This window comes from Felis catus, chromosome E3 (genome assembly GCF_018350175.1).
Source record: "Felis catus isolate Fca126 chromosome E3, F.catus_Fca126_mat1.0, whole genome shotgun sequence".
Classification (NCBI taxonomy): Eukaryota; Metazoa; Chordata; class Mammalia; order Carnivora; family Felidae; genus Felis; species Felis catus.
This window is the reverse complement of record NC_058383.1, coordinates 27,265,034-27,290,664: the sequence shown is the minus strand read 5'-3', so window position 1 is coordinate 27,290,664 and position 25,631 is coordinate 27,265,034. Positions and strand designations below refer to the sequence as shown.

The 25,631-nt window shown below is 48.2% G+C and overlaps 1 protein-coding gene and 1 long non-coding RNA gene across 4 annotated transcripts in view; both read left to right on the top strand.

Moving 5' to 3' along the window:
• XYLT1 (xylosyltransferase 1) overlaps positions 1 to 25,631 on the top strand; it is a 313,185-nt gene that overhangs the window by 101,914 nt on the left and 185,640 nt on the right. The window lies entirely within an intron of this gene.
• LOC123382475 lies at positions 16,386 to 20,690 on the top strand. The gene is made up of 2 exons (XR_006590898.1): positions 16,386 to 17,067; positions 20,219 to 20,690. It is a non-coding gene; the product is annotated as an uncharacterized LOC123382475 (long non-coding RNA).

Here is a 25,631-nt window from a genome sequence, read left to right as displayed (position 1 = left end):
TGGAGCCTGCTTCCGATTCTGTGTCTCCCTCTCTCTCTGCCCCTCCCCCGTTCATGCTCTGTCTCTCTCTGTCCCAAAAATAAATAACGTTGAAAAAAAAAGAAAAAGTTGGCTGCCAGAACCATCTTAGCTGCCTGAAGGTAGAGCGTGGACTAGGTGTTCTCAATTCTGTTCTTCTGTCTCCAGCCAGTATGTCTTTGAAGGGTCTCCTTTCCCCAGGGCAGCCTCCTTTGTGCAGAGTTGTTCAGCCAAAACACCCCAGATATTTTGACTGGATCATTTTTTCATTGTGGGGGGCTGTCCTGGGTACTGTAAGATATTTAGCAGCACCCCTGGCCTCCGCCTGCTACCCCACCCCAGTTGTAAGAACCAAAAATGTCTCCAGACGTGGTCACCAGTCTCCTGGTGGCACAATCCACCCCAGCTGAGAACCACTGACCTAAGTGAGTTTGTAGGGATTGTGTGAAAGTCTGTTGACTGTCTGAAAGGATTGCTCATGAGGGTTAGGTGAAGTCCACTGGCTGAACACCTCCATATAAATGTCACTGGAATTTAAGGTTTTTTTTTTTTCTCTCAAGTGACTTCCTATTGGCTGGGTTATAAATAAATTAGCACCTGCCAAGCCTGTCAGGGTGGGTGAGATGAGATATGGAGGAAAGTTAAAATGTTTCTTCTTCGATCCTTTAAAACAAATTTTTTAAGGTTTGTTTTGAGAAACAGAGTGCAAGTGGGGGAAGGGCAGAGAGAGAGGAGGACAGGGGATCCGAAGTGAGCTCTGTGCTGACAGGAGGGACCCTGGACTGTCAGGTGACCTGAGCTGAAGTCAGACACTTGATGGACTGAGCCGCCCAGGCACCCTTCTTCTTCCTTTTGACACCCAGCAAACCCTGAAGCACAGGAGGGTGAGAGGCCTTGGTGTGCTCCTGGGGGATGACCTCTCAAGCCGCAGCTTTGAATCACGGCAGCGCGAAGGCTGAATCCCAGGCCTGGCCCTTGAACCCCATCCCCTTGAAGACACAGGCATAGGGCTGGCAGATTTGCCACAGTGTGGCTGTCTGAGGAGGGTGTGGGCTCGCCTGACACCCGGAAATAGTCTGTGGCTTTGGAGCTGACGCTGCGATGGGTTCAAACTGGCCGGTCTTTACTCCTACTTACTGGACTGTCACTGTACTGCATTCGTACAGGCTGGTCTTTACTCTCTCGACTCCATGAAAGAGGCCTGTGTGTCGAGCGCCAGCCTAAAACAACCAGGCTGCTGTGTGCTGTGCTGGCTATTAGGTGTTTACCTGTTAGTTTGTCCTTGGGTGTTCCCCCACCCTGTTCTCCGAGGACGGCTGTGGCTGGAATGTGTTTGGTTTTGATTTTTATTATTTATTAATAAATTTGGGAGGCGGTTGAGGTCTTCTTTGGGTTTATTTTTCATAGTGTTTATCAATAGTACTTTGTATTATTTCGTTATTATGTTATTGATCTAGTTCACTCGTTGAACCTTTTTTGAATGCTTTCTCTGTGCCAGATAGTGTTTTAGGAGTCAGAGATACAGCAGTGAGCAAGATAGAAGTCCTGCCCTCATGAGCTCTCATTCTAGATAGATTACAAATAAGAGATGTGTGTTTATATGTTTATATCAGATATTGACAAGTGTTGAGGAGGAAAGCTAGGCAGGGGAGGGATTACCCTTCAACTTTGGTGGAACCAAGGAGAGCATGGAGATCAGGCAACATTCAGGCAGAGACCTCAAGAGTATGAGTGGGCAAGCCCTGGAGAGAGCAGCCAGTGCAAAGGCCCTGGGGTGGGATGTGCTTGGAACGGTCATTGCACCTTAGAAGCAGGAGTGAGCAAGGGAAAAGGGGGGTGAAGGTGCAGGCAGATCATTAGCATCTTGTTCAACTGAGAAAGGCAAGCCTTTGGATGATTTTGAGCAGAAGACTGACGTGGCCTGACTTGGTTCGGTGGCCGCTGTACTGCAAGTGCACTATTGTTGGTCAAGAGCAGGAATAGGGAGTTGGGCAAGGGCAGAGGCTGTCAAAATAGACAGGGCATTGTAGTGGTGGTTTGCACCAGGGTGCTAACTGTGGAGACGCAGAGAAGTGGTTTCCTTCTGGATACTTGTGAGGGCAGAGCCAGGGAATTTACTGTGGATTAGAAGGATGTAAAGCAATATAAGCACATGATAGAAAGTAAAAAAATAAAATAAAATAAAATAAAATAATACAAAGAGTATTCAGTGAGAAGTCGATCTCGCATACCCTTTTCTCCAGTCTTCAGAGGCAGCAACCATTAACCTTTTTCTCATTTCCTCTCCTAGACCTTCCTTTGCATATTAACACGTGTGGGGTGTGTGTGAGTGTGTGCGCGCGCGCAAGCGCATGTGTGCATAGGCAGGGATTTTGTTTCCTTGAACTGGAATCTAACGAAACATATTTTCTAATCACGCATGGTTTCTTTGTATCTTACCCCCATTGGCTATCGTATCTGCACACACTGCTCTTCCTTACAATTTTTAACTGCTTTCTGTGTCGTCCAGCTCTCCATCCAGCACTCGGCATGGCGTTAATGTGTAGAAACTGTTCAGTAAGTACAAGTTGAATGAGTTATTTTCTCGTGTATGTAACTGATTTCCTATTGGTGGACGTTTAGGTAGTTTCTTCTCCCCCCACCCCCACCCCCACCCCCCATCTTAACACTGTCGTTCTCGTACACACGCTTTCTCACAGCTGGGTGGCTAGATCTGTAGGGTGAACTGGATTTGGGACCGTGAGTCAAAGGGTATGTGCGTTTTCCATTTTGACAGTCGTAGCTGAATTGACCTTAGGGAGGTTTCTTCAAATCGACGATCACAGTGATTTCCTGTTTCCACTCTCCAAAGCACTGGTAATCGTCATCTTTATCATCTGTGTCAAACTAAGGGGTAAAAACACTGTCTTGCTGGTATGATTTGCATTTGATGTGTGAGTGGGGTGGAGCGTATTTTAAGAGTGGTAGCTGTTGATTAACTTCTTAGCTGCATTTTCCTGGGTTCCAAAAGATGCCTCCTCGGAGACATGATTCTTAAGGCTGGCCAAGCCAGCTATTGTGCTAAGGACTCGACGTGGGTTAACTCGCTTCATGTTGCCATGAGCCCTGCATAAGGAGGTAGGGTTCGCATTCTCCCTCCCAGACAGTGAAATGGAGGTATGGAGAGGGGTGAGGTCAGTGTTGCCCAAGGTCACGCATCATGTGGAGACGAAGTAGGGAGCCGGTATTGGGACCTAAAAAGAACTCTTAACCACCATGCCGCGTAGCTCAGCGTATTTGGTAATAGCCGTGACTCTCCTTTAAGGCTTAACCACCCGGATATTTTGAAAACAAAAGCCAAAGTGTCTCTGGGCTTTGGAAAGCAGGTGGAGGAGACTCTGGCCTGTGGTGGGACCTGGGCTTGAGGCCCCAGCCTGTGCTGTGAGCACTGGAGACAGAGCTGAGCGCTAGGCACGTGGCAGGCATGTGCCATGCAAGGAGACCGTGTCCCCTTTTTCATACTAAATCGCACTGCCTTCTGACCAAGTCCCCAGCTGCACGGCGGAAGTGGATCTAGGGGCCAGTTACATACGGAGCTATCAGTAGTTAGAACTGTGCATTGGATCACACAGATGGAGAACAAGATCGAAGACAACAGGTAAACGGGAAGAAGGAAGGAAGATGGATAATAGAATATCTCAGTTCCTATTTTAAGAAAATATCCCTGCTATATACTGGCCACTTCTCCAGGTACCGGGCATTGGGACATGAAGGACCCAGGGCGCTGTGCTCGGGGAACTCCCATCTAGAGCATCGTGTTTGAACCTCTCCTGTGTCACGGTCCCCTTTGGCATCCTGAGAAGTCTGTGGTCCCTTCTCTGAATGATACACATTTTTAATTTTTTCGTTTTCCACTCTTTTTTAAAAAATATTTTAAATGTTTATTTTTGAGAGAGAGCGAGAGAGGGAGCGAGCGCACACAAGAGGGGGAAAGAGCAGAGAGAGAGGGAGGTAAGAGACAGAATTCCATAGGCTTTGAGCTGTCAGCACAGAGCCCGATGTGGGGCTGGAACTCAAGAACCTGGAGATCATGACCAGAGCCCGATTCGGATGCTTAACTGACTGAGCCACCCAGGCGCCCCAAAATAACATTGAAATGCAAAAAAAAAAAAAAAAAAAAAAAAAACCTAGCTGCAAAGGATTACAAAAGAAAGCAGTTGCGTCGAAATACAGCTAGCAAAATATATATAAACATAAAATATGTGTGGAGCAATTAATGCATTTGCATCTTTACTAACACATTAAGTAACTAGATTTGGCTGCAGGTCTAATAAGTATCATAATTTTGAGGTAGTGACAAGTATAAGTAATATTTTCAGCATCTGCTACCAAAGCAGTGTGATAGGAAAATATCTGTAATTTCCACTCATGTCAGTCTCAGGTCTTGGTAATACCCCTGCAGTCTGGTGCCTGCATTCATAGCTAAAGGACACAGCAAAATTGAGTTAGAGTTAGTGAAAATAATTACGAAAAGGAATATGTATGAATCTAAGACCCCCAGAATTCTCTCTACCCACCGTTCACTCCACCCCCTCCCCCCTCGCCGAGTCCACGGACATCCCTGCACTTGACAGAAAAACCATTGCAAAATGGTGTATACCTGCTGAATGAAATGGTGAACAGGGTCACCCACATTATGTAAATGATGTGTGGCCCTGTCTTTTTTTTTTTTCCCTCCACCTGATCATTTGTAGTTGAACTGTTGTAAGATAAATGGACTTTTGCTGTTTCTTTCTTGTGGGGTGGTATTGGATCCGTGATGATATAGGAGGAAACAGGACAACCTGGAGGAATCCCAGAAGGCTTCTCGTTGGAGCTGTTGGCCACACCATGTCCTCAAGGGTGAGTGAGACCAGACCAGGAGAGGCTGGGATGACAGAACATTCCCAGAGAAAACAGAGCTGAAATAACGGGTCCTATCAAGAAATCACCAGGGACATCTATCTGGGTGGCTCAGTTGGTTGAGCCTCTGACTTTTGATTTCAGCTCAGATCATGATCCCAGGGTCATGGCGTCTGGCTCTGCACTGAGCACGGAGCCTGCTGAAGATTCTGTCTGTCTCTGCCCCTCCTCTACTTGGGCGTGCCCGTGTATGCTCTGAGTCTCTTTCTCAAATAACATCACACAGTATGAAGGGAACACAGGTGGAGGAGCAGAGAACGGCAAGAGACTGTTGAAGTGGGCACAGGCCCGGATAGCATCAGGGAGCTTGAGATCGACCTAATGGGCAGGGGGGCAGCACTGAAGGGTTTTGGGCGGGAGAGTCTGAGGTCAGCTTGGGAAGATCGCTCTGGCTGCCGCATGGGGAACAGACTGGGAGGCAGGGGACCAGAGAGGGGACCTTTAATCCAGAAGAGCCAAGAAGAAGGCCTGAACTGGAGCAGTGACAGAAGGGAGAGTAGGGGACGTATTTCAGGGGCCATTAAAAAGACTGGGCAGGGTAGTATTTGGGCAAGTGAGAGTAGGGCACAGAAGAAGTTAGGAGAGGAATGCGTGAGGAAAGGACAAGTTCAGTGGGAAGACTAAGTACTCCCTGGGCATGGGAAGGGGCGCAGTACCTAGTGAGGTTGTCAAGGAACAGGTGGAGTGCAGGAGACCTTCTGGAGCCCCTCACTCTGCTTTCCCAGAAGATGGAGCCCTGATAGTGCTGTGGGGGATGGGGGTGGGGGTCGTCCTTGGACCGAGCAATATGGAATCTTGCACCCAGGAGCTTGGGCAGATTTTCAAGTTCAGTCTCCCAGGAATGAATAGAAGCAAAAGGTAGGAAGAATTAAACCACTTTTTAAAAAGAAAAACCTGCACTTTGCAGGGATTTATATGCCTTCCTGGATCTGAATAATAAATTTTTTTACAGCTACAGCTGGCGTTATATACGACCTTATAAAATGCCATGATAGCGTCTAATGAATATCGTATTGCGGAATATATGACTTTTTTTTCCAAGGGCTTTTTAAGGCACTGTCTCTGGCTTGCGTCGGCAGGGAGGCCTCACTGCACTCCGTCTGAGAATGCGGGCGAGTGTCTTCGCTGGGACTGATCCTCACTGTCAAGGTTTTCAGGCCCGGCCGGAGGAGGCAGCCCCCGGCAGAGACACGGGGGCTGGTCTGACACACTGGCAAAAGCCTCCGTGTTTGGGCAGAGGTCCCCTCTGCGAGATCAGAGATCAGACCGGCTCTTCCCCCTGTGGCATTGAGGCTGGCTAGACTTGCCTGACCAATTTAGAAGTGGACCTTTCACAAGGCATGTGTGTCTGTCTGGAGACCTGGATGGCCCTGGGAGAAATGACACACTGTCCAGTGGGGCATGGGCTTCCAGTGTCAACAACCTCTCCTTGGCCTTTGACTACACACCTTGTCTCCCTTCCCACCCCCCCTCACCCTGACCTTGGACATCTGCATGTAGAATTACATCACCATCCCGGAAATTGGATTCCTTCCCCAACCCCCACTCCCCCCCCCCCCCACCCACCACCAGAAAAATGCGATCAGAGGACAGTGTTGGGAACCAGGAGGATAAGAGGCTGGGGGTGGGGGGCTCCGGTTAATTGTTACAGGGTTAACTGGGAGTTATGAGAACACTATTGTTGAAGTCCTTGCTTGTCAAATAGTTGCAAAGGGAGTCCGTCCGTGTTCTCAATGTGTCCAATCCATTGCACGTACCTGAATGTCAGCTCCCTCCCTGCCTTTCCTGCTCCATGCACCTCTACTCCTGCACCTTTGTGCCTGCGGTGTACCTCACCTGGGACGTCTTCCCCACCTCTTCTCCTGCGCGGATCTTCCCAGGTCACCAGGCAGAGCTCAGGTGTGTCCAATATGAACCGGAGGCGCCCAAGATAATTTCAAGCAGTGCATGAACAGACTTTAAAGAATTGAATAGCTATTGTTTTCTTTCCCTAGTGACGTTCTACCTGTGGCAAATTATATTGTTTTTTTTTTTTAAGTTTATGGGTAATGTTTCCTTTTTCAATTAGTTCATTAAAGAAAAATAGAGCTGAGCTGATTGAAAGAGCTTTGATAAATAAAGAAAACTGCAGATGCTCCATGGATAGGACAAAATCAGAAAGGTTAGCAGGTGAAGGACTGATATTTGAGAAGGGCGACTGTGTTCCTTGTTGTCCTCCTGCTTCTGGATTTCCCTCTGCAGCAGGTTGGGTCAATTCATTCATTTTTCTGACCTCCGTTCTCTCCTCATGATGATCTCTGCCTCGCGTGAGGGTTAGCCCTCCTTCCTTGCAGGCAGTGGCCTCTGAGCTGTATCAGCTCCATCGATGGTTGATTTTTTTTCGTGTGGGATTTGTCACTGCCCCTCCCTGGCTGTTCTCGTCTTTGGGGGTGCCTTTGTGGGCACCATCAAACTCTGCCCGTTTCTAGGTGGTTAGCAGTTAAAAAGGCCTTTCCAAAGAAGTATTTATTGGCTGTAAAGTGTGAGTTCCCTTAGGAGGTGGAGAGACCACCCACTTATCTCAACGCTGAGAAGGAGGCAGGTGATGGGGTCGAGGCCACCTTTCTGCTGGGAAAGACCCTGGCTGTGGAGAAAGGTCTTGGTTGCCCCCTACCACAGGTCCTCATGGCTCGTTAATCAGCCCAGGATGTGCTTGTTAATCGTGATGAACCAGTTGGGAGAAGACAGTAGCAGTCATTGACCGATGACCCGTTTGTTACAATTGCCCAGAATCGGCGTTCTCAACAGTCCCTTCAGACTTCGTTCCAAGCCTGTGCTGTCCAGCGTGGTGGCCAGAGAGCTCTTGAAGGGCAGTGAGTCCTGTGAGCTGTGCTTAGGTGTGGATAGTATGAGCCACACCAGGTAAAATACTGCCTTGATACTTGTTCATATTGGTCATATGACAAAATGAGACTATGTTGAACATATTGGGTTGACAAGATTATTCAAACCCATCTGTCCCGTTTCTTTGTTTTCTTTTTCTTTTTTTTAAACATGACTCTCGAAAATTTCCAATGAGTCATGTTCTCCCGATGATGAAGGAAAGTGGTCTGGATCAAAGCTGAACCTGGGAAAAGCTAAGAAAACAGTTTTTCTTTTTCAACTGTGCATTTCTCCCTTTTCTGAGCTCGGAGTCTCCTGAGAGGAAGCAAAAGGTGATCTCTGTTAATCGATGGTTCTGGTCCGTTGAGTTCAGTTAATCAGGGTTTCGCCTCCCCCCAGGTGCGTGAGCGCTCGCTGCTTTCTTGGGCTTAGGCCACCGCCCCCACCCCACCCCCCGCCCTGGATTCCACGTGGAAGGAAGGGGGAGGTTGCCGATTTGCGACAACAGTCCATCCTGTGGATGTCTCACCAGGCCTCGGTTTCTTGGGAAGCACCGTGGCCTGTGAGGGAGTGATTCCTGGCCTTTGGGGGGGTTGGCCACACACCCAGCATCCAGCACTGGACCGATGAGATGGGGAGATGGGAAGGAGTTACTCACGTACACTGAGCCTGAGGGAGGATGTCACATGCCAGGCAGGGTCATATGGTGGAGGGGAGAGTGCGAGGGCCAGTTGCTCTCCACGATTCCAGGGTCTGTGGGTGTCTCCAGGGTCAGTCTTGGTAGTATCAGGAGGGTGGGCGAAGTGACTACAGCTTCCCATAGCTGGGTGAGATTGTCTTGTTTGAATAATCCTGAGGGGCAAAGCCCACTGCTCAGGGACGAGCAGGAGCTGCCTGGTCTCTGTGATGGGGAGGGTTGCCGGGCCAGGGGACCTCACCCAGTGGAGAGAAGGGGGCACAGGAACTGAGATTTAGGCTGTTGGAGGCCTTCCTGATTTTCCCCAGATGTTGAGGCAGCACATAATACTGATTGTAGCCCTAACACCACAATGGGGGGGGGGGGAGGGGAAACTAGGTGGTGGGATCATCCTATCTGGGTTTGACTCTTGGATGTGCTGCTTATCAGCAGTTCACCTCATGGGTCCTCAGTGTGCCTGCCCATCAGTAAAATGGGGGTGTGAACACCCACCGTGTGTGCATGCACGTGGGTGTGTGTATTTTTGTCTATTGGCAGATCGAATACTGCATACACCTATTTCTCTTTTCTAGAACAGTGATTTAATCCCTGCTCTTCTCCCCTCTCCCCCCACACCCCCTGCCTTCAGACAACAACACATCCACGATCAAATCACAAGCAGCATTTAATAAAAAACAGATGTGTGAGTTGAGCCAACTGAGTTCTTGAAGCCAAAGGCTACATCTGGCCCTCCATGTACTATTTCCACTGACTGAATTGAGTTTTGCATCGCCAGAGGCAGACATTGGCTCATTCTGTCTCAGGGCCGAGGAGCCAGGCTGTTAGTTTGTGTAATGCTAAGTGGACAGAGCCTCCGCCCTAGTCCAGACATGGAAGTCCATGTTCCAGGGCCTTTACCTTGGCAGAGGGAAGGCAGCTGCGTGGGAGCGAGGCGTGCCACAGAGCACGGCAGCCCCCGGAGGGCCTTGTATGCGGTCGCTTGGGTCGCCCTGCCGAGTAGGCAAGCTGTCGCCTTCTTGGCTGACAGGCGGCCTGGCCGGGACCTGATTGAGTATAACACACCCTTCGTGCAGGAGAATGAGGCATCTGTTGGCTCTTTACTTCCAGATAGACACACTGTCTTTGTTCGAAGACAGAAGGTCATCCCAGCCGCTCTAGGGACAGCCCTCCAGTCTCCACGGTGCTCAGACTCCATCTGATAGGTGGGTTGGGGGTTTTACCGCCCCTTGCTCACTGCCCACCTTGGTGGGGATGTTCTCTGTGGAAACCCCAGCCCTGGTCTCCTCATGGGGCCATAGGGTCCCTGCTATGCTGAACGTTGCAGGGGACTGAACTGCAGTGGTGCTCTGAGCAGTGTGGGTGGTGACATTCTGGAATCTGGCAAATGACCAACAAAATTGCATAATCCCACGCCTGGAGCACCCTGTTGGTCAGTTCCTTCCAGGGGGTGAATGAACGTGGATGGAGAATTGCAAGAACTTTGGGTCGCCCAGCTCATCTGTTAGCTGTTCGCCGTGATCTGTTTGTATGTGCGAGTGCTTGGCATGTTCGTAAATGGACAGGTGCGTCATGAGCACATGCTTTGTGTCACATGTAGTTCCTGCCGTCATGGAGCTCACAGTCCATGTGTGGTGTGTGTGTGTGTGTGTGTGTGTGTGTGTGTGTGTGTGTGTGTGTGTGTGTTTATATAAGAGTATTTGCATATATACTTAGTTTTGTGTAGAGTGTCATTAACAGAGCAATGAGCATTTATTGAGCACTCTGTGTACATCAGACACTGGAGCTAAGGATACTTTTCTCATTTAATCCTCAAAACCACATGGCTCTTTCAACCTATATTGCTGGAACACCGACTATGTACTAGGCATTATGCTGAGTGTTGCACGTTCTAAGGTTGAGCCTTCTAGAACTTCTCCTACCATTAACTCTGTTTCACACAGGAAGTACCCAAATCTGAGTGGTCAAGTGCCTTCCCTGGGGTTATACACCCAGTCAGTGGATGTTCCAAGCTGGAGCTTGAGCCGGGTAGATTTCTCAACGGGCATGTGTGCAGATTGATGTCTGTCTGTACAAGGTGCAGACGCAAAGCTGGCGGTTGCTGGTTTGGAGAGCGTACCTTACTCCTCTGGCTACAAGATCTACTTTCGTGAGTTTTTTGTTTTCTTACCAGTAAAGCAGCTGGCAACTTCTGTCTCCCCACCTTGTGGAAGATGAGCAGGGGGAGGTTATGAGAAGCCGCGTGGTAATAGTCCAGGATGGTCATTGTTGACTGAACAGAAACATATGGGTGCATAACCAAGGAAAGAACCACACAGATGAAAAGAGTAACTACTGGGTGGGGCAGTTAGTTTTTAATCATTCTCCTCTGTTTTCTCTTTGTTCCTAATAATCCAGCAAAGTGGGTATTTTTATCTCCCATATTATAGAAGAGGGAAACTGAGTCTCAGAGTAGCCAAATGGTAGAATCATGGTTCGAATCCGAGTCTGGGTCTGTCAGAGCTCACGTTCTTTGTTCTAGACCAAGGGTTGGTAAACTCTTGCTCACAGGCCAAATTCAGCTGGCTGTCTCGTTTTCTAAGTGGAGTTTTTATTAGGAACACAGACACACCCATTCATCACATACTGTCTATCGCTGCTTTGATCTACAAGGTGAAAGCTGAGCCGTTGTGACAGAGACTATATGGCCTGCAAAACAAAGTCTTGACTGACTGAGCCTTTACTGAAAAAGCTTGCAAATCTTTGTTCTAGACTATAAGGTCTGTGATGAGAACATTTTTTAAATTTTTTTCTTTTATTTTCTTCAAGTTTATTTTGAGAGAGAGCACAAGAGTGGGAAAGGGGCAAAGAGAGAGGGAGATAAGAGAATCCCAGGTAGGCTCCACACTGTCAGTGCAAGGAGCCTGATGCAGGGCTAGAACTCACAAACCTGATGCAGGGCTCAATCATGGCCTGAGCTGAAATCAAGAGTCCCGACGCTTAGCTCACTGAGCCACCCAGGCACCTCAAACATTTTTTAAATAGGTGAAAAAAAAAAGGGGGGGGGCGCCTGGGTGACTCAGTCGGTTAAGCAACTGACTTTTGCCCAGGTCATGATCTTACGGCTTACGGGTTCACGCCTTGCCTCGGGCTCTGTGCTGATACCTCAGAGCCTGGAGCCTGCTTCGGATTGTGTGTGTGTGTGTGTGTCGCTCATTCTCTGCCCCTCCCCTGCTCATGCACTGTCTCTCAAAAATGAATAAACATTAAAAATTTTTTAGGTAAAAGGAAATGCTACAGAATGTAAGCACTCACATACATCATATATATGCCTGTGTACGGCAAAACTTCAGCCATCTGGAGCCTTGGGAGAGGAGACCATCTTGATTTTCTCAAGAAAATTAAGTCTTACAAGGGGGACTCTTTCTAAATTATATCACCTGTTTCCCTGCCTTCTGAAACAGTGTGTGTGCTGGGCAAGTGTTAAACTTTCCTTGAAGAAATCTTGCCTGCATTTCAAGCACCAGGTTTTGGATTCTGCTGAAAGTGCTAATGACCCCTGAGGGCATCGGGAAGGCTTTCACTTTTTCCCTCAATGGGCCCACAGTCCTTTTTACTTTTGTCTGCCTTTTGATCAGTTTTTCTGCTTTTGTCTTTCTTGCACGCTGTTACTTCTCAGTGCTTTCAACGTGACTGATTGTGACCCTCAGCTGGCTTTGCTTCTCACCTTTAGAAATCATCAAACTCATTACAGTCCTACACAGAGTAAACAGGTTGTGATCAACAGCCGGGGACACCTGTGTCTCTCTCATTCGCAGCTTCTCAGGAGAGCTGAGTTCCCTGGAAGCAGGGTTTCACTGTGTGTCTGGCTTCCTCCTGCAGTCCAAAGACCGTTTCCCTCTCCATCATGGCCCTGTTGTCCCCGGGTTCAGATTGATAATAACCGAGAAAACAGCAAACCTTAGAAGCAGATGGTGAGCGTGGCTGGCTCCTCACACTTTGCAAAATACCAGGTCTTATCCTCAGGTTTGAGCTTCAATAGCCAGAGCTGACTGTGAGTTACTTTAATCTTGATCACAGATGTTAACAGAGGAAAGGTTCACTGAGTTTGGCTCACTGCAGTGGAATTTAAGACCTGGGAAATGCAGACTTGCCTGCGAAATCCAAGCACAATTTTATGTCCAGAGACATGTTTTTTAAAAAAGAAACTGATTGTAATCAAGTATGAAAAGGCAGTTGTCGTTAGTTTTTAATCACTCGACCCGAGAGTATTTTTGTTGACAGGTATGTTATCTACCTTGTGAGTCATTCTTAGTGAAATCTACATGCTTGGTCTGCCAAACTGTTTTAAATCCCCTTTTGTTTTGGTCAGTGGTGCTTTATCTTTTGCCTTCTGTCAGCAGAGCCAGCTTCATGGGCGGGTACCCTGGGCAGTCACACAGGGCTTCATGCTCAGTAGGGCCCTGCACTTGGTTGAATGCTCTATTGTCACTGTCTTGAAATTCTTAATTTTTTAAAAAATAAGATGCCCTGTGTGTTCATTTTGCATTGGGCCGTGCAACTTAAATAGGTGATCTTGGCCATCATGGAATAGGACCATGGAATATCAAAATTGGAAGGAGCTTACAGATGAAACTTTCAAAGCCCTTCAACTTAAACGGGGAGACTGAGGCCACAAGAAAAATGAAAGTGACTTGGTGAAGGTCACAGGACAATGAAGGGCAGATTCAGACAAGTGGAAAAGTCCAATTTTGAGGTCCCTCGAGATCACAGGCTCTTTCTCTTACACAGAGACAGTGCTTCCTGCTCAGTTGATTCTTGCAAATGAGGAGCTAATTTAATAGTAAACTAAGCAGTTAATACTTAGGAATTTAAATTTGCCTCTCATCCCCATTTCCCCAACATGCACAGAGTAAGTAACCAGTTTTGTGCGCACTATTCAAAAATGGCTGTTGACTACAATGGAGTTCTCATTAATGGCATAAAAATTGGGACGGAACTCAAAAATGCTGGTAATTTTCTTGAGTTAAATATTTGAAAGGCACTTTTTTCCCTGCTTACAAAAGTAATACATTCTCATGGTTGGAAATTTGGAAAATGACCAAGAAGAAAAAAAAAAATCACCATGCTACAGTTTTTTGTATATTTTTTCCTGTCTTTTCCACGATGTGCATTTTATATATCATCAATCTCAATCTATTCATGTGAACTTTTATGTTCCATTTAACATTGTACTAGGGTAAACCATATGAAATAGCTGTTTTTTATAGGTAAAAAAAAAAAAGTTGAATATCAGCAATTTGATGTTGTGCAACCAGATTGCTAAAACATCTCCTTAAGTCATAGAATACTCTTTGTAAATGTTGTATTTATTGGATTGTATAAAATTCCAGCATGTGGTTGTATATAGTTAGGTAATTTTTATTAGACCATGTGATAATTATATTTTATATAATAATTAATATACTTAAAACCTATATAAATACATGTGAACAACTGTAAGTCACGTTATGATAAAGCTTCTTATTTCTCTGCCTTCATAGATGGAATATTCTTTTAAACATTACTTTCACGGTTCTTTATGTTTAAAAAAAAGTTGATGTTTTTTTAAAAAGCTTGAAAAGAGAAGGAAAGAGAAAAGTCATCATCCTGAAATAGCATCTTTGGTGCATTTCTTTCTGGTCTTTGTTTCCTAGATTTATATGCATTTGAAAACTTACTTTTTTTTTCTTTTTTTTTTTGTCACCCACCGACATGTGTGAAGCACTAAATGGAATATTATAAATCTGATGAAGGGCATTTCCAGTGACTCTGGGGCATCTTTTAGAAAAGAGCCCCTCAAAGTGTGGTCCATGGATCAATGCCAAGCTCAAAGAGCCAGTCACTGCCTGCTCTGAGACCCTTTCAGAAATTGAGGGCATGGTTTTGGAAACTTCTATAATAATTGAGCATGGACCCAAGCATATCAGCCTGCTATCTATCTATCTATTCATTTATTAATTTATTTATTTTGATGCTTCCTTTTTTGTTGTATTTTATAAAACCACCAATCTGTGATGGGGAGGGGAGGAATCTCCCCACAGCTGGATTGAGCCCTGGAGGTAAGCCAGCATATAGAGCTGGGGCACAGGGCAGGACACCTGCTCACCTCAGATCCTAGGCACGCGTGCTGGGCGGGGCTTCTAAAATCCCCGTGATTGCTGTCTTGTGGTGTTCCACTTTATTGTCCCTGTTTGCTGCTTTCACTGAGCATGTCTCTTGTTTTCTCTTGTCCTCTTAGATGCTCTTTTTCTACCTCCCTTGATCTTTCTCTCTCATTTTTCCCACTCCCATCTCTCGGTAGTGGTAGCAAACCACATTACCCTGCTTGCTAGAATAAATTGGGTCTCAGAGAGTGTCTCTGTCTAAAGCAAATAGGCTTTTGTATCCAGCTGTCATGACACATCCTCCTGTAGCTTGAGAATGAGGCTTTTTCTCACTTAGTAGATGTTGGTTGCATTTTAAATGTTAAGTCAGCTGGCTCTGAATAACTTAATGACGTTCTAAGGATAAGCATTTTTTTTAAGCTTATTTTGAGAGAGAGAGAGAGAGAGAGAGAGTGTGTGTGTGCACAGGCAGGGGAGTGGCAGAGAGCGAGGGAGAGAGAGAATCCCAAGCAGGCTTCTCACTGTCAGCACAGAGCCTGACTCAGGGCTCGAACCCATGAGCTGTGAGATGAACTGAGCCGAAACCATGAGTCAGATGCTCAGCCAACTGAGCCACCCAGGCGCCCCTAAAGCTGAGCGTTTTTTAATGTTAGTTATACTTGGCACCTTCTCTGTCCGTGCCCTCTAGCCTTGACGTGGAGTCCAGATGTGCCTGCAGATCAATCTGGGCGTTTTGGGGACATGCGTAGTACCCGATCTTGTTCCGTAGTGGGATCCCGCGCCCAGTGGAAGCAGCGGCATGTTGGTGACGCTCTGTTGGCGTGAGCAGGAGCAGGCAGCCTCGGGCTTTGCAGTGCTTCCTTGGGCTCCGTCAGCCTGACGTCCCCTGGGCGACATGCGCAAGTCCGGTGTCGGGAATGAAGTGAAAGGCAATGACGAAATAACTGGCTTTGGTTAAATAATTTGCTGTTTACGGCTTCTCTGTTTATGAATCAGTTAAAAGCCCTTTTAAGTGAAATTGGATAGACTACAAAGTGTTGGTTTCATGTGTTTTATTTGCAGTTTAATCAGCGTGATCCAGCTGCTGGAGTGGGGAGAGTGGAACAGGATTTTAATTATCCCTGCTTTGCCCGAGTTAGGAATTCCCAATGGTGCCGTCTGTGCGAAGATGCCAAAAACCGCATTGTTCTTTAATTAGCTGTTGTAATTGTTTTAGTCTAATCTCCGTGATTAGCAGCAGCATTAAATACAGCAGGAAGAAAAGGCCTGTCCTCTATGCGCTGCCCCAGTAAACAGAGCCTTTCTCCCTTCTGGAGAGGGATATCATAGAAAATCAATTAGAACTCAACCAGTGTTGATTGGAAAATGATAAAGACCAGCCACCATGAAGAAGGGTTTATGGCCTCTGCAACCAGCTCGCCTGAAGACTCCGCGGGTTCTGATGTGTCACGGAGGCGCCTGGACAGGGCCCCACCGGATGGCTGCATCCCTCTCTGGGGATGGGGAGATGGACTGGGCTGGCACCAGCTGTGCTCTTGGCTTCAGATCGTCTGCTTCATGCATTCAACCACAAGCTTTTATTGAGCCAGGCGTCATGCCAGGGGCCTGGGGATGCAGGGCTGATCAAAGCAGGCACAGTCCCTGTCCTCACCAAGCCTATAGTCTAGAGGAAGAAACTGCTGTCGGTCAAACACTTGGACAAGTGCAGGGTTCCTTGTAAATTGTGAAATGCTATGAAGGTGCGGGGTGTGGCGCTGAGAGAGAGTTTAACAAAGATAAATCAACTGGTTAGGGAAAGGGCAGAGAGGGTGTCCTAGCAAAATGAATTATAAGCTGAGGTCCAACGGATGAGAAATAGCTGGACAGAGGGGCCAAAGGAAGGGTGTTTAAGGAAGAGGAAATGGCTTGTGCAAAGGTCCTGAGGCAGAGGGGAGTTGGAGTCTTCCTTCCGTCGTTCTCTTAGAAGCAGTAGAGTGTGGTAGGAAGGAACCAGATTCTGGATACATCTCATCAGGTTCAAATCCCATCCCTGCTACTCACCAACTGTGTGAAAGTCTTCAAGCGGCTTCACACCACTCTGCCTTCAGTGTTCCCAGATGTAAAATGGGTTGATGATCATGATGAGGATAACGACAGTAGTATCTACTTCACAGAGTTGTTGGGGGGGGATGAATTAGGCCAGATGGTAAGCATTCAGACAATTAAGCATTGTCTGACACGTGATGAGGCTCAGGAAGTATGATCTGGGGCAGCCCTGACTTTGGAATCTAAACAAAAGGGACTAAAATTGAGATGGACTGTGTGCAAGCATGGTGACCTTGGCCTACTTACCCAACCTTGCTGATCCTGCTTTCTCAAGCGTGAAGTGGGGACAGGAGCCTCTAACTCCGAATTGCCTTGTGGTTAAGTAAGATAGGTCACCCCCTGGTAGGTGCTCAGAGAATAGTAGCGATTCTTATTATTCATGAAACATCTGCCTGGCACGGGGCTGGAGGTTGATACTCACTAGTGATAAGTTTCCTTCCCTTTTTCTTTCTTCCCACTGTCAGCCTGCCTCTCTTGTCCTCCCCACCCCCACAGAAGGGATGACTCTGTAGCACACTTTCCCACCCCGACTGGGGCTGTTGACATTTTGGGGTATGGCATTCTTTGCCATGGGAGCTGCCCTGTGCTTTGTAGGATGGTCAGCGGCGTCCCTGGCCTCTACTCACCAGACGCCAGTGAGTACCCTTTCCTCCAAGCCGTGATACCCGGAATGTCTCCAGATACTGCCACACATTCCCAAAGGGGGGGGGTAGCCGATAACCACTGATCTAAGTTGGTAGTTTGGGAGTGATCCAGAATAGGGGCTTAGAATAAAAATAGCAAAAGGCTGTTCAAGAGGAGAGTAGACAGCAGATAGTGTTGAGGGTTTTTTGAGCATAAGGACTTTACTGAGGTTCTCATTTTCTGCTCCGCATCGGAGTCACCTAGGGAGACTGAGAAACTGGCTTGAGCCCTCCCTGGAGATGCCTGTGTCATTGGTCTGGGGTCCCCTGGGGGTCAGGGTAACCTAAAGCTCCCCTTGTGATGCTAATGGACCCCCAGGGGACAGAACCGCTGTCCAGTTGAGGAGCCCAACCACCTGTGTGAAAGGTCAGGTACCAAGGTAGACCTAATGTTGATGTGCCGTGGAGGGGTGGGGACAAGAATTATTACTACCACTACCAGATGTCACTTACTCACATACAAGGCACTATTCTTCGCCCTTCACATATGTTAACTCATTTAATGTTGAAAGCAGTTCTTTGAGATAGGTACTATTAACGTTCAAACCATTCTGATGGTAAGGAAACAGAGGCACAGAGTGGTTAAGAAGTTTTTCCCAGATCACACAGCTGAAAGTAGTGGAACCAGGAATGGAGCTCAGGTCACCCATGCCCCACGGCCCCAGGGGACAGAGTGGGGAAAGAACTGGACACGGGCATTGGGAACAGTGTGCTTTAAGATTCTGCAGAGTGAGCTAGATGAAGGCCTTGATGTGTGCAGACTGGCAGGAACGCCATGCCTTCATCTGCTCACTTGTCAAGCCTTTATTGAGCACCTGCTGTGTTCCAGGCATTCTGCTAGGCTCTGGAGATACATGGCCGACCAGGTCAGAAATGGTCCCTTTTCCTTTAGGAGGCCTACAGTCTCCTACTCTGTGGAAGAAACAGGAGAACGGCACACGTTTACTATAGAGCTACACGTGGTGATTGGTGATAATAGGAAAATGAATAAGGAGCTGCTATCAAATATAATGGGGTGGGCTACGTTATACAGGGCAGCCAGGAAAGGGTGAGAGGTGCAGAAGGAGCCCATCACTGGAGGGAGGAAGACGTTCCAGGCAGAGGGAATAGCATATGCAAATTCTCTGAGGCTCGGATTGCTTAGAACGGCTGAAGACAGGAAGTCCAGTGCGGGAGGGATTAGAATGTAAAGTTAAGGGGTGGGAAAGGACCAGAGACCAGCCACTATCCCATCTAATGATTGAGGAAGGAGGCCCAGAAATTGGGTGAAGATGCTTCATTTTCTCAAGGTCGCACAGCTGGAATTCAGTTCCACACGGTGTGGCCCTGACGTGAGATGTTCTAGAATGGCCCTTGTTTTGCTGGCATGTTGTGATGTAGGGTTTGGGAGATGGAAGTAAGACAGGGCCCATCCTGCCATGATTCTAAGGATTTGAGAGGTAGAGAAAACTGAGGCAGGCTCCCCACTGCCCCTTGAACATAGTGGGCATTTAATAAGTCTCTCATGACCGCATCCGTAACGTGGCAGTTGCTGTGACTGACGTTTTTCACGTATTTCTTGCGGCAGCATTGAAAGTACGCCCTTGACAATAGGTGGACAGTCATTATCCCCATTTTCCCTATGTCAAAACGGAGGCCTAGAAAGTGGGGACCGCTCTTTGAGACTCCCCCAGCAAGTTCCCCAGGAGGAACCTCCAGCTGCTATCAACACAGCTCACACTTTCCCCCTGCTGGGTCTCTACTACTTCATCTTGACATTGTCCAAAGCGCCCAAAAGTTCATTCTTTGCCTGTGTAGAATCATTAAATGAATTCGTGGATTCGGGTACTGAATCGCAGTAATGCTTTGGGTCTGCATAACCGACTCCTGTACTCATGCTGTTGCATTTTGCTGAGGCACCAATGTGATCCCTGCATCCAGAGAACAAATCTGTGGCTAGAGAATCACGTCAGGACACCATACCCTCCACCTCATCAAGTGTTGGCATAGGAGCCTAGGTGCTTCTTAGGAAGTGGTTTACAACACCGGATAAAACCTCAGCCTTGTGGTGAAATTTACCCCTCCCCCCAGAAGCCACATGCCGGTGTTATCTTTGGAAGTCCAGCTGACTCAGTGTCGTGTGCTGAGGCCGTGTCACCCAGTGGTTAGGAACCTAGGCTTTGGAGTGACATCAACTGGAACAGTGACTCCTGTTCCCCTTTCATTCTCTCCCGGAGTCATTACTTGGCCTCTGCATGTGCTGGCATGTCTCCAGGCACTGGGTTTCTTGGGAGTCCAAGGTCTCTGATTTCATGGAGCTTAGCGGGAAGAAACAGACTATAAATGCCTAAGCAGACACATAAATATGAAAACTTGAAAGAAGTGGAAAGGTGCTATGGGAAAGATTAAACAGGGTGATGAGATGGGTAGTGGCTCCAGGGGGCATAAGTGATATTTGAGCCCAGCTTCAAGTGATGGGAATAAACCAGACAGATATTCAAGGACGTGGGGAAAAGTACACCAGGCAGAGGGGTAGCGTGTGCAGATGTCCTGAGGCAGGAATGAGTTTGCTTCTGGTGGTTGAAACCCACTGATGAGTAGGGGTGGGAGGAACTTACAGAAGTTGACAATCTCCTGATCCCATAGGGCCTCATAAGGTCATGATAAGGAGCTTGGATTTTGTTGTTCTTATAAAAGAACATATGAGGTTAGTGAAATACTGCATGTAAATATCTTTACAGTCCCTGGCACTTGTTCTGGGTCCCTAATTATTAGCCATTGATGTCATGATTTATTTATGGTTATTTTTTATTTGGGCATTTATTCCCCAGGCCCCTGCTGTTTCCATCATGAATCTCAAAGATTGCTTTTCCCCTCTGGTCGTAAATGACCCAAGGAGAAGTTACAGCTCCAAGAACCATGAAGAGATGGCATGAGGCAAACACCTAGAGATGGGATCACATCACAATTCGCTGCTGCCAACAACGAGAGCCCCGTTACGTCGGCCTGAAGTTGAAAAGTCCGTTCTCTCTGAAACCAGTTTCTGCAGAATATTAGCTTTACCCAAAATGCTTCCACTGTCCAAGCCAGCCCCATGGAGGGAAAACACGGGCTCAGGAGAAGGCCCACCCCGCCGCCCCGGCTCAGAAATCTGCATGCAGTGAAGAAACAGGGTATCTGTCCCTCCACCCCATTCCTGCTCCCGCTGTCGTTCAAAACTCGGTAAATACTTGGTGCCAATAACCGCTAGTCCCCCAGGCTCAGATGACATGTGTAAATATATCTTCTCCATGTGGTACCAAAGACTGAGTCAATAAGCTTAATTTCCTGTGGATTCCACTGTTTGGTTGGCGTAGCCTAGAAAATTGACGAGATAAAGGCTGTGTTCTTGGGGGAGGACGGTTTGTGTTGCGCGCTGTGGAACATGGTGGCCACAAGGCCAGCCGGCCAGGTAGGGTCTTGCCTCATCCCCCTTTGCTCTCCTACACGGAGCCGGACTCCAGCCGCAACTTCCTGACTCTCGTCTGATCGTCATCACATTTCTTGTTGGCTCCGTAGCAAGGCGCAAAGATCTTGATGCAATCAATCCATTGGTAGGGGTCTTAGGGAGTAAGGTCAGGGCAAGATCTTGTGATTTGACTCCTGAGCGATTGGATCAGAGGCCCTGACCTGAGAGTCAGACCTGGCATCCACCAGCAGGTAGCCTGACATCTCTGAGCTCTCCTTTCCTAACCTAGTGGCTCTGCGTTTTCACCAGAATTTATTAAGCACCTGTTATGTGTCAGGCCCTGGGCTATGATGGAGGAGGAGATGCCGTGGGAGACACATCTTTGTCTTCGTGGAATACTAGACCTCCCGGTGGAGAGATGGGCCACAATCAACCAAGAAGTAAACCAGACCACAATAATGATGGGCTGTGATTGGGTGCTAAGAAAGAGGCAGGAGAGTCTGGGATTGAGGGAGGTCCTACATGTCACAGGGGCTTGGGAAAGAGCTCTCCTGGGCTGACAGTTACAGTGCCATGCAGAAGTCAAGGAAGAACATAGTGGGCAGATACCCAACGTGACTAATAGACGGGACCAGAAGTGGACAGATCGCAGTGGTGGGAGGGAGAGAAAGTGGCATGGGTTTGAGCTGAACAGAGAGGAGGGTCTAGAGCATGTGAAGCCTTGTGGGTGCTGGGAAGTAGGCTGGGTTTCATTCTAAGGGCTTGCACTGTCTCTTGGGTGGCATTTTGCTGTAGCCTCCGGATAGGCCTCCCCGCTTCTCCCGTTGTACCCCAGCAGGCTATTCTCAGAACATGTCAGAATTATTCTTTTAAGTCATGAGTGAGATGAGGTCAGGCCTCTGCTTAAAGCCCACCCTTGACTCCTCATGCCGCTTGGAGTTTAAGCCAAAGGCCTGATCTTGGCCTGGCTGCCACTGACCTCTGGACCTCCTTACCTCCTGCCTCCTTGCTCACACCTGCCAGGCACATTGTACCAGGAGCTAGCTTTTCTTTTTTCTGTGGCTAAGCTTCCAGGTGTTAGATTATGAGCTATATAATGTACGTTCTTTTTTGCTTTGGCCACCAGGAAGCTCAGAGCCTCATCTGATGTCGGTTGGAATCATTCTGTTAACTGCTGTTTGTAAAGTTTCCATTCCTCACTGTGGTTATTGATTTTCTGTCTGTATATGGTTTTTCTGGCTTCTGGGTCTTTCATTGCAGCCTTCCCTTTCTGGAATGAGAGGGTATAAATGGTAATTTGGTTTCACGTGATGTCCTCAGTTAATTGTGTGTCCATTTCCCCTTCTATTATGGGTTCATTTGGAGAGTAGATGTATTGATGTCCCTTAAGGAACAGTAACTGGTGGGAATGAGTGGGGAGAACTTCTGGCCATTTGAGGGCAACTGGTAACACATATTCTGGTTTCAAGAATCTAGTGGTTTCTGGGAGGCTCTAAAAATGATGTTGAGTTAGCCGCACGCAGCCTCCTTCTCTGTGGCACCCAAGGGAGTTCCTGTGCAGGTGAGGAATTGACCTGGGAGGCCTCTGGCCAGAGACTGGGCAGCTGCATGGACACTCCAGGACCACATTTCATTACCTGCGGGCCCGTCGATTCAGAGCTTTCCCCCTAGAATCGTCCGATCCAAAGATCGAAGATGTCCCAGAGCTCCCGAAATGCTTCTGGGCACGAGTGGGCTTCAGAAGCCAAATGAGCACCCAAGGCAATCAGCCAGCTTGGTTTGACCTGCAGAATGTTTTAAAACAGTCGGGTTTCATTGTGTTTCCCAACCCTCCCAGAGTGGATGGACTTAAAACCAATGACCATGACGGTTTGGTGGGGCCTGCCCAAGGCTGCGTTTTGAGTCTCTGGACAAAATAGAAGTAAAAGACTTGCTTTAACTTTGCCCCCTCCCATATAGGTCTCTGTAGCTTAACAGTTGGGGATGGATCCTTGTAGCCACACCTATGCTTTCCAGTCAAGGGAACTGAGGCTTGGAGAAGTTCAGACATGAGGCTACTTACCAGACTGTAACAGTTGTTTCACATTTAAGCAAAATCATTCCCCGTGCCATAGTGTCTTTTTCTAAAATTCGCCCCCCCCCCCACAATGAAAGAAAACCTTTTTGCCTAACTACACAAAAAGCATTATAGTAACATTGACAGAGTGCCACGTTGACAAAGCAAAGAATTCACCCATGGCCCCACCAATCTGGCTACAAATCCAACGGTGTGTGTGGGTCTGAGCAGACCCTGTCCACGTGCATAGATCATCTTTACATGTTTGTAGTCACAGAGAACATTCCCTTCTAAGAAGCCCAACAAGCCATAAAAGCAGCAAAAGGAGGCCTATGTCTGGTAGTCGCTGGCCACGAAGGCGGTGGCTGGAGGCCCTGATCATGAGGGAGGCCTTGTTTGGTGGTGTAAGGCCTTGCTGTGTGTCTCCTCTCCCTACCCTAGCCTCCCCTAGCCCAGCCCAGCCCAGCCCAGCCGCTGGGGGCTCAGAGCTTGTCTGACGGGAAGGCTGAACAGCCCAGCCTCCTTCCTGCCTTCACAAACAGGCCTCTGTGGGGTTGCCAGGCGCCAGGGCAGGAGCTGGGATGTGGAACAGCAGATTTCTGTCTGGTCCTGATGTTGGCAGACAGCCCAGGCCAGCCCTGCGAACATCACCCGACCAGGTACCTGGGGGCAGATCCAGTGGACAGGGGCGCCTTTGAGCTGGGAGCAAGGCTGCCCAGGGGCCAGCTTCTCTGCTCGGCTCCCGCCAGTGAGGCTTTTTCCCAGACGACAGGGTCCTTCGGGATGGGCCTCTTTTTGCAGATATGCATCCCCCTTGGAAATCTCCCTGATCCGTGAGTTTGCATAAATATCAGAACTTGTCAGAGAAGCAAGACTTCCAGAATTCAGTTTTTTCCCCCTTCTGCTCCTGCAAGTTATTCTCTTTGCTTTGGTTTCCTCATCTGCAAAATGGGATAATAATAGGGTTGTTGTGAGTAACACACCCACACACACACATACACACAAATGTGTGCATAGAAAATGTGAAAATGAAATAACTGTGGTCTTAGTTATTAGTATAGTGATGTGAATCGTCTGGCTTTAATATTGCAACGCAGTTAAATAAGATGTCACCATTGGGGGAAGCTGGGTGAAGGAACATGGAACTCTGTACTATCTTGGCAACTGCCTGTGAGTCTAATTCCTTCTTTCAAACAGTTGGAAAAGAAAGAAAACTACGTTAATGGAAGTAAGGCCTTGGCATGAGGCTAGATGTATGGTAAGCGTCCCGGGAGTGTTAGCTATATGATCGTGGCATCTGAGGATGTTTTATGTTCTCCTTGGCAGTGCTGTGTGGGGTGAAGAGGAAGCAGGGCTTCTGTGACCTTGGGGCTCCCTCCCCTCCCCTCCCTGGTCTTCTTCCTGCCCTGCCTGGAATCCAGGCACCGATAATGAATGACACAACGTGCATCATGCTTCTTAGTTGGTTCTGTGTGGTGTCCTCTGTTCACAATGCCCCTCTAACCTGTTGTGTGGCAAGCTCTTACTCATCCTCCCAGCTCACACCTTGCTTCTTTGAGAACGCCTTTCTGGGCCTCTCTGAGGACTTCCTTCCTGGACCCCCATAAAACTGTCAAGTAGTGGTTCTCAAAGCTTGATCCAGGACCAACCCCATCATCTTGAACCTGAGTCCTGCTGTGCTGCAAACACTGGATCAGAAAGTGGGGGTGAGGTAGGTGGGGTCCAGGGGCCTCCAGATGGTTCTGTCCAGCGCTCTCTAGCCCAGCGCCAATACCCATCACCTGGGATCTGTTCACATGCAGGTTCTGACCCTGCCCATCTGGGATGGGGCCTGGGTTTCTGCATTTCCAACCAACCCCCCAGTTGGTGTTGCTGCTGCGGGCCTCCTGGAGATCAAGGTCCACATCTCGCTTCCAGTAGGAGTTTGGCACTTTGTTGTCAAACCAGTGGGTGGTTTGGCTGGGGCTCAGTGTTCTGGAAGGGGGTGCAGGGCGGGGAGGACCGGTCTTCATCTATCTGGGGCCAGAACAGGGAAGCTTGCAAGGGAGAGGAAAGAGGTGAGGGCGGAGCAGACACCACACTCCCCTCAGCTCCCTTTTTAGTTCTCCTGGGAGGTGTCTGGGAATGGAGCCATGGTATGACCCCTGAAAGGGACGCTCTGTCTAAGCTTGGAGCAAGCTTCTCTCTTCCTTATCCCCATTCGTGAGGTTGTTTATTCCGCAAATGTTTACTGAACTGAATAGGAACAAAGACACATCAGTGGACAAAATAGACGCCCTGCCCTCAGGCAGCTTCGTCATCTGGTGGGGACAGATGCCTATTGTTGAGCAGAACTGAAGTGCAACGGGATGAAAGTCCCAGTGTCCTGAGACTGTTTCGCTGTGGACTTGGCCAGGAAAGGTCAGCAGAATGTCCCTAGGGAAGCGACATTTAAGCTGAAATGAAGAAGTGTAGTCTAGGTAAGGATTAGTTGAGGAGGAGGAGGAAGCAGTATGTGCAAAGGTCCTGGTCTAAGTGGGAACCTGGTAATGACTGGAGAGAATGCTAAGAAGCAAAACAGAGAGTGGAGAAGGGGCCAGGTGGGGGCTGGGCAGGAGCCTGGCCTTGCGGGCTACAGTCAGAATTCCGTGTGGGTCCTCAGCAGTAGTAGCTGTGCAAGGGTTTTAAGCAAAGGAGTAGCATCTGATTGGTCTTTTCAGAGGTTTGCTCTGGCTGCTGGGTGTAGGAGGGCTGCCTGCGT